The 13,552-nt window shown below is 36.9% G+C and overlaps 1 protein-coding gene across 3 annotated transcripts in view; it reads right to left on the bottom strand.

The window, feature by feature from the left end:
* The window catches only part of CBL (Cbl proto-oncogene), a 377,716-nt gene that overhangs the window by 340,031 nt on the left and 24,133 nt on the right, over positions 1-13,552 (bottom strand). The window lies entirely within an intron of this gene.

Below are 13,552 nucleotides of genomic sequence, written 5' to 3'. Positions count from 1 at the left end.
CTCCAGCATTTTATTAAAAATAATAATAATAAAGAGAGAAATGTGGTATCCACATATAAATCAAGTATAAAAACCAAATGAGTATTCATATTTGAACTGACTGTTTATAGTTCATAATGCATGAGCAAAACCGAAGGTTTCTGTGATGACTGCCCTTGTACTGTTCACTATGTAACTTATTCATTATGTAAGAATTTGTTCTCCATGTAAGAACTTGTTTGTTATGCCTCAGAAGATTGGAGACTGACGAAAATTAGGCTTGGGGTGGATTAATGATTGTGCATTGAGCATTGACTCCCCTATACAGAATTTTATTGTCGTTAACAACCATTTGATCAATAAATATGAGAGATGCCCTCACAAAAAAAAAAAAAAAAAAATGGACAGACTTCCAATGGTAAAATAAATAAGTAACCGGGATGTAATGTATAGCATAAGGAATATAGTCAAGATATTGTAACAGCCTGGTAGGGTGATAGCTGGAACCTAGAATTATGTATATAAATGTTTTATCACTGTGTTGTACACTTGAAACTAATGTAATGTAATACTGTGCGTCAACTACCCTTCAATAAAAAATAATTATCTAAAAAAAAAAAAAAAAAAAGCAAAGGCTATGTTCATTTTGCTCAACAATGAGTACAGAGTGCTTAGCAAATAGAAAGCGCTCAGTGAGTGTGTGTTGTAAGATAGGGAGTGAGTGAAGAAGACTAGATTAGGTAAGTTTTGAACCTTTCAGCCATACAGAAAGCACGTGACGAGTATCAACTGCATCTGAATTTGAAAAAATTCCAGATTAAATGTTAGACTTGAGACTCCTGCTTCCAGCCACAACAGAATTGCAAGGACTGGGATTTACCCTCCCACGTGAAAGATCTGAACAAAATATATGAAATAATGGTTTTTAGACATTGGACATCAGGCAGCAGAGGACTGTGATCCCAGGAGGGGAAACTAATGATGTGAACCCTGTGGCTGGCCGAAATTACTGCTGGAGAGCTTCCAGGCCTCAGCACTGGGAAGGGGGGCCCCGGCAGAATCGGTCTGTCCCTCTGAACCGAGAAGACCTCCATCTCTCCGAACTGTAAGTCTGGAGAAGCCATGTGCAGTGAATGGCAGGAAAGAGCTACACAGAGTGAGCAAGCTCAGGAGACATACAGAGGGGGCCTTCTCAGTACTGATAAGCACAGAAAAGTACCGAGGCTGGGGAGAGAAACACCTGAAGGGAGTGGAGGGGGTTATTGTACTCGGAGCGTGGGAGGGGGAGAATCAGCTTAGATTAAAAGCTCTTCTGATGTTGCCTAACAAAATTTTAAGTGCTCATACTCCAAGTACTTCAGCTGTGTCCCAGAACAAAGCTCAAGAATATTTACATGAACACAGAAGCATCCAGCACCTCACAAGGCAAAACTAACAGCGTGTGGCACCCAATCAAAAATTACCAACCATGTGATGAAGCAAGAAAATATGATTCTTACTGAGGATAAAAATACAACAGAAGAACTAAATGTGTGAGCCACACAGATGATAGAATTAAAAGACAAGGATATCAAAATAGTTATGACTATATTCCACATATACAAAAAGTAGTGGAGAAATACTTGCACATGTTAAGTAGAGATGAAAACTAAAATGGATGGGATTAGCAACAGATTAAATACCTCAGAAGAAAAGGTTAATTACTTTGAGGACAGAGTAACAGAAACCAATGGAAATAAAACACTGAGGAAAAAATGAGTAGAGCCATCAGTGGCCTGTGGGACAACATCAAGTAGCCAAATACAAAAAGAGTTAGTTCCCTGAAGGAGAAGAGGAAAAAAAAAATTCTTAAGAAATCAAAGAAGAAATTTCTAAACTTGATGAAAACTCTAAATCTTACACTGAAAAAGTACAGAGAGCAAATAATGATGCTCTCACACCTCTTTCCCAAGGCCAAGGAAGACACTTCTATTCCACCCTGGAACCTTTTCCCACCAAACCCCTCAACATAGCATCTAAGCATGGGGCCAGGCACTTATTAAAATCTATTTACCAGCTTGACTATTTGATATTCTGTTCCTTTAAAATGTATAATGGCTCAACCACAAGAAAGGCATGATTTGCCTGCTTGCTGACAGCATAATATCATGAAAAGCCTACCCTTTAAGAGGTTAGAGGAATTGCATCAAAATGACAGTAGCATTAATCATTTTTCTTTCACTACATTTTCAACTCCCTATCATGTGGCTACAGCATTTTAAAATGTGTGCATCAATACAGTGCTTCTCAGAGGGTGCTACACAGTCCCTGGGGATCCTTGAGACCCTTCCAGAGGGTCTGCAATTTTAAAATTATTTCCATGATTCTAAGATACCCCATGATTTTCTTTCCCACTGTGCTGACAGGACTAAGGCAGTGGTGGTAAGACTGCCAGTGCCTTAGAATGAACCAAGACAGTAGCACTAAACCGTACATGTAGGCACTATATTCTTCACAGCTTACAGTCAACACACCAAATACTAGGTGCACTTAAGAATGTTCTTGATGAAGCAGGAAAGATCAACTGTATTAAATCTAAACTGTTTTGAGGACATGCTTTTTGAATATTCTGTGTGCCAAAAATGAGAAGTACACACAAAGCACTTCTGTGTAACGATGGCTGACATCAGGAAAAGCACTTGTGTAATGTTTAAATTGCTAGTGGAAGTAGTTGCTTTTTTTCATGGGACACCTTTTTTGCAAACCATTTAAATCATTTTTAAGTGTATAATTCAGTAGCATTAAGTGCATTCACAATGTTGTGTAACCACCACCACCACCACCCATTTCCAGGATTTCCATCATCCCAAACAGAAATGTTAACAGTAACTGCCTATTCTCCTGCTGCCCAGCCCTTGGTAATCTCTGTTCTCCTTTCTCTCTCTATGAATTTGCCTATGCTAGACACCTCATGTAAGTGGATCATACAGTATTTATTCTTTTGTGTCTGGCTTGTTTCACTCAGCAAAATATTTTTAAGGTTCATCTATGATGTAGCATGCATCAGAATTTCATTCCTTTTCATAGCTAGGAAATATTCCATTGTATGTGTATACATTTTATTTATACATTCATCTGCTGAGGGACACTGGGGCTGTTTCTACCTTTTGGCCATCATGAATAATGATACGAGGGGTGTGCAAATAACTGTCAATTGTTTTGGGTAAATACCTACAGAATTACTAGATCATACAGTAATTCTATTTTCAACTTTTTGAGGAACCACCAAACTGTTTTACGCAGTGGTTGCACCATTTCATATTGCCACAGCAATGCACGAGGGTTCCAATGTCTCCCATTTTCACCATCCTCATAAGTATAAAGTAGTATCTAGCTGTGGTTTTAACTTACATTTCCTTTGTGTTTCTTTTTCAAGATTGTTTTAGCTATTGAGGTCACTTGAGATTCTTTATAAATTTTGAAATTCCCCAAAAGGGCAGCTAAAATTCTGATTGGAATTGCGCTGGACCTGTAGATCAGTTTGGTGGGGGGGAGGGATTGCCATCTTAACAATACTGTTTTCTGATCTATGAACATGGGATGTCTTTCCACTTATTTAGATCTTCTCTGACTTCTTTCAACAGTAGGGTTCTGCAGTTTTCAGCATATAAGTCTCTAATCTCCTTGGGTGAATTTATTCCTAAGTATTTTATTCTTTCTCATGCTATCATAAATGAAATTGTTTTCCTAATTCCATTTTTGGACAATTTGTTGCTGGTGTGTAAAATATAACTGGTTTTTGTATGTTGACCTTGTAGCCTACAACTCTGCAGAACCCATTTATTGGTTTTAGTAGGGGTGTTTTTAATTGATTCCTTAGGATTTTCTACAAACAAGATCATGTCATGTGCAAACACAGTTTTACTTCTTTCTTTTGTGGATGCCTTTTAATTTCTTTCTCTTGCCTAACTGCTCTGGCTAAAACTTTATAGAACTCTGGATAGAATTTAATTTCTTTTCTTGCTAAATACTCTGGCTAGAACTTCACAGAAGTCTGGATAGAACCTATATGAGCAGGCATCCTGTCTTGTTCTTGATATTAGGATGAAAAGCTTTCAGTCTTTCACCACTGAGGATGACGTTAGCAGTGGGATTTTCATATATGGTGTAGAATATCATTTTTACTTGAAAGAATGACTAATAGACAAAGTATGGTTTACTCAGACTTGGGTATTTGGAGGAGAGTGTCTCCAAAATTAACAAAGTGACCTGTCACTTCAAGGAAAACAGCTGATAATTTTTGTTTGCAATGATAAAACTCAAGCTTTTAAGCATAAATTAGAATTTTTGAAAATATCCATCCATCATGGTACACTTAACTGCTTCCTAATAAAACTTTTCTATTGAGGTTTAATTAACGAATGTGATTGTGTAATGATTATCAACACTTACAATAAATCTATATAATCTAGCAAACTAGTATTTTCTAAGTGACCAATGCATGATGTTACAAAATCATGTATGGGTAAAAGATTCATTCCAGGTGCAAGACAGTCCAATGCATTTTAATGTAACAAAGTACAAAATGTTCACTGAGGTGGTTTTTAAGAGATTTGCAAACACATGAAGCTAATTTTTTTTTGGAAAATGCTCTCCATACAAATGTTTTCATGTTAACATGTAATGAGCTTATTACTGTTATTTTTAAATGTTGTTTAAACGTTATTTTAAATATCTGAGTTTTAAAATTTTCTGCTTTAATATTGAATATGGTAATTATTGGGAGATAAAACCCATATACACAAAAGCTCTTTGAGGTTCTCAGTGAATTTTAGAATGTAAAGGGGTCCTAAAACCAAAAAGCTTGAGAAAAACTACATTAGTAAACAAAAGCTCCATACAACCACGTAGATGCTTGGTTTTAAAAAAACAAACAATACTTTAGGCACTAATATACAGCTTACTCCTACAATAGATTTTCTAGGAAGATAATAGATCTTATTATCATGTATTAATGATTGTATGTGTGGTAACAATAGTAAACCACAGTAACATATGACTGGCTAGTCTACAACACTATCACCTTATAATTGTACAGGATGGTGCTGAGAACTAAATATGACTCTCTACCTTTGTTAATCTTCACCTTGTCCATTTTGACCCAGCTTTCTAGCCTCTCATGATGGGACTTAACAAGATGGGGTTTGCTGAACTCCGCTGAATCTGTCAATAATGTTACTGCAATAAATAGGAAGTTTTTCAAGATTTTGCTTATGGATCCATACTGTCACCTAAGAAGTGTCACATTTTTCTCTTTTAAAAGTAATTTAATTGATTACATATTCACTGTAGAAAATTTAGAAAACAAACAGGAAGAAAATTAAAACTACCTCTAATTCCTAACCCTAGAGATAACTACTGTTAATATTTTGGTATCATTGCCTCTAGATTTTTCCTATTTTCAAATATTTTTTACAAAAATGAAATCTTATTAGTTATACATACAATTCCGTAGTTCTGTAGCCTATTTCCATTTTTTTCTTTTATAGGAATAGAACAGTTATCATGTTGTACATTACATCCCCAGGATTTATTTATTCTATAGCTAGAAGTTTGTACCTTTTGACCACCTTTACCTATTTCTGGAATATATTTTTTGCCTGTCATTAATCTTCATCAACAAAAAATTTTAATGTCTACATAGTACACCATAGTTTCTGTTATTTATACAATCATCTTCTGAAGCTGAATATTTTGATTGTTTGTAGTTTTCCCTATTATATACAGCATGTTAAAGAATGGCTCTGTAGCTATATTCTAACCCAGATCCCTTCCCACTTCTTTTGGATTAAGCTGCTAAAGTGGAACTATTGAGCAAAATTCTGTATCTTTCTATGAAAACCAACCTCCAGAAAGGCTCAACCAATTTCATTCCTATCACAATTCATTTTCCTGCACCCTCATTTTAAATACTAATTATAAGTAGATTTTCAATTTTTTTGTCTATTTTGCAAGCCAAAAGAAAACATGACTAGCAAACTGGGTTGTTGTTTAATATTCATATTTGACCTTTCATACTTCTTCTTTTGTGGATTATTCATTTCCTTTGCTGATTTTTCACTTAGAGATTTGTTTTTGTTTAATTTTCTTTGTTGGCTGTTGTAATCTATTCTCCCCTTTCTTTCTCCCTCAATGGTGCTTCCTTTGGAATGTCCCGTGCTGACTCCTCACTCCCTAGATGATTCTGTCTGCTCTCATGGCTTTAAATGCTGTTCTGACCACCAGATTTCTATCTGTATTCAACAGCCTCTGCCTCTGAACCCCAAACTCTAGTCGGCAATTGCCTGCTTGACATACTGCCTTAGATGGCTCATAAAAAGACCTCAAAATTAAACATGTCCAAAATGAGACCTCCAGGCTCCCCTCACTCTCATTCTCCTCCTCCTCACATCTATACCCCCAAGTTACCATTTGAATGCGGCCACCTTTGGCAGAGTCAATGACCAGCAACCTACAAGTAGTCCTTAATTCTTCCTTATTGTCCTTTCCTACCTTCTTTTTTCCACCAGCAGTTACTGATTCTGGCTCCAGTATGTCTCCTGTCTCTCCATTTTTCTTCCTTTCAACTTTCTCTGCCCTAGTCTAGGCTGTCTCACCTCTCGTGTGGCCTACAGCAATGACCTTGTAACCTATCCCTCTATTTGCATCCTTGCTATACCCCCACAAGCCTGACCCTTTTCCCACACAGCAGCCAATACTATCATTGTAAAATAAATATTAGATCATGTCCTTCTCCTGTTTAAATACCTTTCTGTGGCTTCCTATTATACACCATTTGTCCAACTGATCAAATCAGAACCTCACCCAACCCATTAGCAAGTCACGTCAAACTAGCTTTAAAGCATGTCAGGTACCACCCACTTCTTTCCTTCTCTACAACCACCACTTTAGTTCACACCATCAACATCTCTCTCCTGGACTGAAAAGATACAGCAGCCTGATGCTGCCCTGTTCCCAACTGTAGGAAAGGTGTTCCTAATCTAAGGGGGAATCTATTCCTACCCAACTCAAACTCCTCAACTGAGAAACTTAGAAAGAGCTAAGCCACCATGATCTACCAGCAGGATTTGGCACACATACTGAAACCTGCTTTTGGGGTGCTAGGGAAAGACTATAGCAGCCCAAACACTTCTTTCTAGTCCATAAGACACCACTTTTCCACTGGAGGGACAGTGAAAGTTAACAGATTAAAAGCTAAAAACATAAGTTTATAAGCTTTGTGAGAGAAGGGACGACGTGTGTCCTATGCATTGCTCTATCACTGACTGCAGAGCAGTGCCTACCAGCAAGAAGGTGCTCAAGACTAATTTTTCTTTAATGAATAGTTAGAACATGAGCTGTGATTATTTCTGAATTATTCCTAGCTAAATACAAGACCAAATCCTGATCATTTCAGTTTATAGCTACTTCTAAAAAGACCACTGTAGTTACAATAGAAAAGTTCAATCTTACTTCCAAAATGGATACAATAAGATAGTGAGCTTTTAAAATTAACTGCATAATCCCATTCAGCTTCTACTAACGTCCTGTGCTAAAAGGGAAACAGGTGCAAAAAATAGGGTTAATGATCAAAGGCAAGACAGCAAGCAGCTTATAGTTTTTGCCTAACTCATTTTTTTACAGTCCAAGAAATATGAGGGCTAATTTATCTTTAAAGAATTTAATTAATCCAATATCCTCTCTAAAGTAAAGACAGGAATGAACTATATCATATACAGACAGATACACTTATATGCACCCTTCTAGGGAATATTTAAGGGATTATTAGCTCCTCAACATTCAGTCTAGGAACAAATTCCTTCATGCACATGACTTTGGGGAACGGACATGTCCCCTAAGCCACAGTAGTATCGTCCAGAATGACACCTGGCCTGTGCTGCAATCATCTTAGTGCTTAGATTTTCTTGCCAGAGTTGATTGGTCTGGAAATAATCGGTTGATCTATACCCAGCTAAAGTCAAAAGTGGAACTAAGAGTCAGACTAAGAGTAAAAACTCTTAAGATGTAAATCTTGGTGTAGCAGAGGCCAGATTTTCCTTCAATTCAGTCATGAATGCACACTGAGAGACTGCAGATAGAGTCCTAGCAGCAATTTCAACCCTGGCTTCAGCTATTCCTACATTCTTGCCCTTAGTGCAACTTAAGATACTCACTTTTTCTAGAATTTTACAAGTCTACAAATTTCAGTCTCTCAAGAAGAAAAACCAGGAATGAAGTATATAAGGCCTGAAACCCTTTCATGATAAACCTTGAGCAAACAAGAAACAGAAGGAAATTTTCTCAGCCTGATAAAGGGCATCTATTAAAACTCAGCTAACATGATACTCATGGGTGAAAGACTGAAAGCTTTCCTCCTAATATCAAGAACAAGACAAGGATGCCTGCTCTCACCACTTCCGTTCACATGGGTTCTATCCAGAGCTCTATGAAGTTCTAGCCAGAGCAGTTAGGCAAAAAAAAGAAATCAAAAGGCATCCACAAAAGAAGTAAAACTATCTGTGTTTGCACATGACGTGATCTTGTTTGTAGGAAATTCTAAGGAATCCACTAAAAAAACTACTAAAACCAATAAATGAACTCTGCAGAGTTGCAGAATACAATATCAACATACAAAAAACAGTTGTATACTATACACCAGCAACAAACTATCCAAAAATGGAATTAGGAAAACAATTCCACTTACAATAGCATCAGAAAGAATAAAATACTTAGGAATAAATTCACCCAAGGAGATGAGAGACTTATATGCTGAAAACTACAGAACTCTGCTGTGAAAGAAGTCAGAGAAGATCTAAATAATGGAAAGACATCCCATGTTCATAGATTAGACTTAGTATTAAGATGGCAATCCCTCCACCAAACTGAGCTACAGGTCCAATGTACTTCCCATCAGAATTGTAGCTGCCCTTTGGGGAATTTCAAAATTCATAAAGAATCTCAAGTAACCTCAATAGCTAAAACAATCTTGAAAAAGAAACACGAAGTTGGAGGACTCATATTTCCTGATTTCAAAGCTCTACTACAAAGCTACAGTAATCAAGATGGTGTGGTACTGGCACAAGGATAGACATATAGGCCAAAAGAATAGAAAGCCCAGAAATAAGCCTTTATACCTATGGCCAATTGACTTTTGACAAGGACAACAAGACAATTCAATGGAAAAAGAATGGTCTTTTCAACAAATGGTGCTGCCACTAAAGGATATCCACATGCAAAAGACTAAAGTTGGATCCTTAACTTGCACCATATAAAAAATTAACTCAAAATGATCATAGATGCAATCCTCATGACCTTAGATTAGGCAATGGTCTCTTAGCTATGACATCAAAACCACAAGTAACCAAAGAAAAAATATTGGGCTTCATCAAAATTTTCAAATTTTATTTTCAAAATAATATTCAAATGATATCATCAAGAAATTGAAAAGATGACCCACAGAAGGGGAGTAAAGTTTAATAAATCATGTATCTGATAAGGGTCTAGTATTCAGAATATGTAAAGACTTCTTACAACTCTACAATACAAAGACAAATAACCCAATGGAAAATGGGCAAAGGATCTGAACAGACCTTCCTCCAAAGAAGACATACAAAAGGCCAATAAACACATGAAAAGATGCTCACATTATTACTCATTAGGGAAATGCAATTCAAAACCACAATGAGTATCCTCTTCAAACCAAGTAGGATGACTATAACAAACAAAACAAAACAAAACAAAACAATAACAAGTGCTGGTGAGAAATTGGAACCCTCACACATGGGTGGGACTGTAAAATGGTGCAGCTGCTGTGGAAAGGAGTTTGGTGGTTCCTCAAAAAGTTAAACATAGAATCACTATATGACTCAGCAATTCCACTCCTTCAGTATATACCCAAGAGAACTGAAAACATACAGTCAACACAAAAACGTGAACACAAATGTTCATAGCAGAATTATTCATAATAGTCAAAAGTACAAACAACCCAAATGCCCATAATCAAAATGTGGAATATCCATGCAATAAAATATCATTTACCATAAAAAGGAATGTAGTGATCTATGCTGTAACATGGATGGTTTGTGGTAACATGCAAAGTGAAAAAAGCCAGATAAAAAAGGCCATGTTATATGATTCCACTTACTTTGTCTAAAACAAGCAAATTGAGAGAGAAAGTAGGTATTAGTCACTGCCAAGGGCTGCAGGGAGCAGGCATGTGAAATGGGAAGCTACTGCTAATGAATATGGGGTTTCTTTTTGGGTGATGGAAATGTTCTGGAATTAGATAGTGGTGACAGATACACAACTTTGTGAACACACTAAAAACCGCTGAATTATATACACTTTAAAAGGGTGAATTTTATGGTATGTGATTTATATCTCAATTTTAAAAACTAAATGGGAAGGGGATTATGGGGTATCATGATTGGTGCACGTGGCGTGTGTGGGGTCACGGGGAAGACAGTGTAGCTCAGAGAAGACAAATAGGGACTTTGTGGCACCTAGCTACACAGATGGACAGTGACTGCAATGGGATATAGGGTGGGACTCGATAATAAGGGTGAATGTAATAACCACATTGTTTTTCTTGTGAAACCTCCATAAGAGTGTATATCAATGATACCTTAATAATAATAATAAAAAAAACTAAATAGAAAAAAAGCCTCTAAGCAACCAAAACACAGATCATACCGTATGATCATACTGTAAAGCCATATGTTCTCTTTTACAAGAAAAAATTCTTGATTCTTACCTGAAATTTATATACTCTCACTTTACATATAATTTGTACAAACCTGGCTGTATGGATTCAAAGCCTGTAATGCATTAGAAACTTTGTATTAGGGAAAATAAAATTGATAGACAGATACACTGACAGTATAAGGTTTTAAAAAAGGCAAAAGATCTTGCAAGCAGAGTATAAAGTCATTTAGTAAGGGCAAATTCTTTATTAGGTCCTGGCAGTATCACTGATACAATAATCTATGCTCATAGTAATAAAAATAATGTGGTAATAGAGATGAGGGCTAACCTACTTATCACTTCTGTTGTGCCAATCACTATTCTAAGTACTGAACATTTAGTTTCTCATTTAATAATTCCTAACAACCCTACAAAGATAGTACTACTATTATAGCACACAGAACACAAGTAGTGATTCTATAGCATCTTACTATGCTGATGGACAGCGAATGTAGTGGGATATGTGGTGGGGACTTGATAATGGGGGAAATTTAGTAACCACAATGTTGCTCATGTAAGTGTATATTAATGATACCAAAAGAAAAGAAAAGATAGCACTACTATTATCTCATTTTACAGATGAAGAAACTGAGGGACCACATAGCTAAGTAAGTGGCAAACTTAAGATTCAAACTCAGGCATTGTCCATCTTCCTAACCAGCACACTATATTGTCTCTCAGTGATGAACTATCAGTCATTTAAAAAAGTTAAACAATGTTTAGTATGCTCTAAGAAGACTGGAAAATCTACAAGTTTTATTTCACTATGAAAACACTCTTAAAAACTGTTCCATGGTGGTCTATTACCTCTAGGAGAATGATGAAAGGTGAAGAACAGTTACAATCTGACTCTAACCTGATTTCCAGCTTATCTGTCTTACCCAATTCTAGCCAAATCTAGACTGCTCATGTTCTATACAGCCTGCATTTTCATGCCACTGTTTAAAGGCCTTTTTCACTTCTGGAAAACTCCTATTTATCCTTCAAAACCTAGTTCAAGTACCACTTCATCTGTACCATCTTAGACTCTGATGCCACTAGGCAAAACGTGTTCACACACCATTTTGTACTATCTCTACTAAATCATTTATCACATTACATCATAACTGAATGCTAAACTCTCCTTCTCACCCCCTAGCATTACCTAGTTCACTGCAGATGGTAAATTAAATTTTAAAGTTTTGGTACCTAACAGCTATTTTTTTAAAAACTCAGCAATACAAAATGACTAGTTAGCTAAGGTTCCTATAGTCAAGTTTTTAATAAAAGTCACGAAATTTAAATATTTAAATGGACAGACTTCATTTTCATATAAATCAGAAGCTACAAAGGTTCCTCTAAGTTGAATTCACTCACCAGAAATCTTTTTTTAATTTGAAGTATAGTTGATATACAATCTTACATTGGTTTCAAATATACAACACAGTGCTTCAACAGTTACCCATAATATTAAATCCTCACCCCATGTAGTGAGGTTACAACATAGAAAGATGGTTCTGGGGCACCACAGAAAGATGTTACAGAATAACTGACTATATTCTCCACGCTGCTACCATCCCCATGACCAACTTATATTGTGATTACGAATTACCAGTCACCAGACATCTTTTAAAGAAAAAAGGACTGACACTCTGGACCAAACCTGAGTAATTTGTTGCAGTAAAGGTAACATGATTAACGATGTGGCTAAATTTTAAGTGAGAGATGAAGGTTTCCAAAATCTAAGCCAACAGTCAAAAGGAGTGGGAGGCTACCAGGATACCATTTGCTGAGTTACTGCTTGAGTCTTGCATGCTAACTTAATGCCCTCAGAAATTACTGTCCCTCCTAATTCACGTCACTCTTCAAGAGTAATTTACTCCCCAAAAAGTTCTAGTGGAATTTACACTTTGTTACTTGTTCTAGAAGAGTTAACATTTATTTCCAACTCAACAAAACCAAACACCAACTATACCTACAATCAATCTACCTCTCTCCCAGTATGTGACTAACAAACAAGCTAGTAACATACAGGATAGCCAATAGTTTTTAGTATTTAACAAATACCAAAGAACACATAGTGGTTCCTCAAGTATTTATTGAATTAACTGCATTTGCCAACATCTATTCCACATGAAGTCACTTTACCTGTAAAAGAAATGTCATTTCAGTTTGCTTTATTACCAAAACCAAGAACATTACTGAGATTCCCACTCCTCCAACACCAAATGCAATGGTGCAAGTTTTCCCTACATGTATGTATAACAATAACAATGTTATACACAGCAGTAATAGTAGTGTAACTTCATTCAGGTACCCAGACCCGATTCCATGTGTGTAGGTATGTGGGAGGGGGTTTTCCCACACATAACCTAACACCAAGCAATTCTCAAACACCAGCAGGGTATTGGAGAACTCAATTCTGATGCTATCTGCCCAGAGACAGCACCAGATTCCCAAGTTAAGGGCTCCGTCCTACAAGACTTCCCCCTACCCCCGACTCCAGATGCAGGTCACAAGTCCCAGGCAGTTACCTGTGCTTCTGACCTACTGGCTACAGATTGGAGGTTCCCCCTTAGGTTTGTTTAATTTGCTAGAGCAGCTCACAGAACTCAGGAAAACACTTATGTTTACCAGTTTAACAAAGGATACTGTACAGGATACAAGTTACCAGCCCGGTGAAGAGAGACACAGAGCAGGGTCCCAGATAAAGGAGCTGCTATCCTCGTGGAGCTTGGGGCCTGGCTTAGCGGCCTGTGGAGGACCTCTGGTTCCCCAGGCATAGAAGCTCTCTCCAACCAAGAAACAGGATCCAACCGAGCAGAGCAAAGAG

The sequence above is a fragment of the Manis pentadactyla genome, chromosome 13 (assembly GCF_030020395.1).
Source record: "Manis pentadactyla isolate mManPen7 chromosome 13, mManPen7.hap1, whole genome shotgun sequence".
Lineage (NCBI taxonomy): Eukaryota > Metazoa > Chordata > Mammalia > Pholidota > Manidae > Manis > Manis pentadactyla.
Note: the sequence above shows the minus strand (reverse complement) of the source record. Positions and strands in the feature narration are given on the sequence as shown.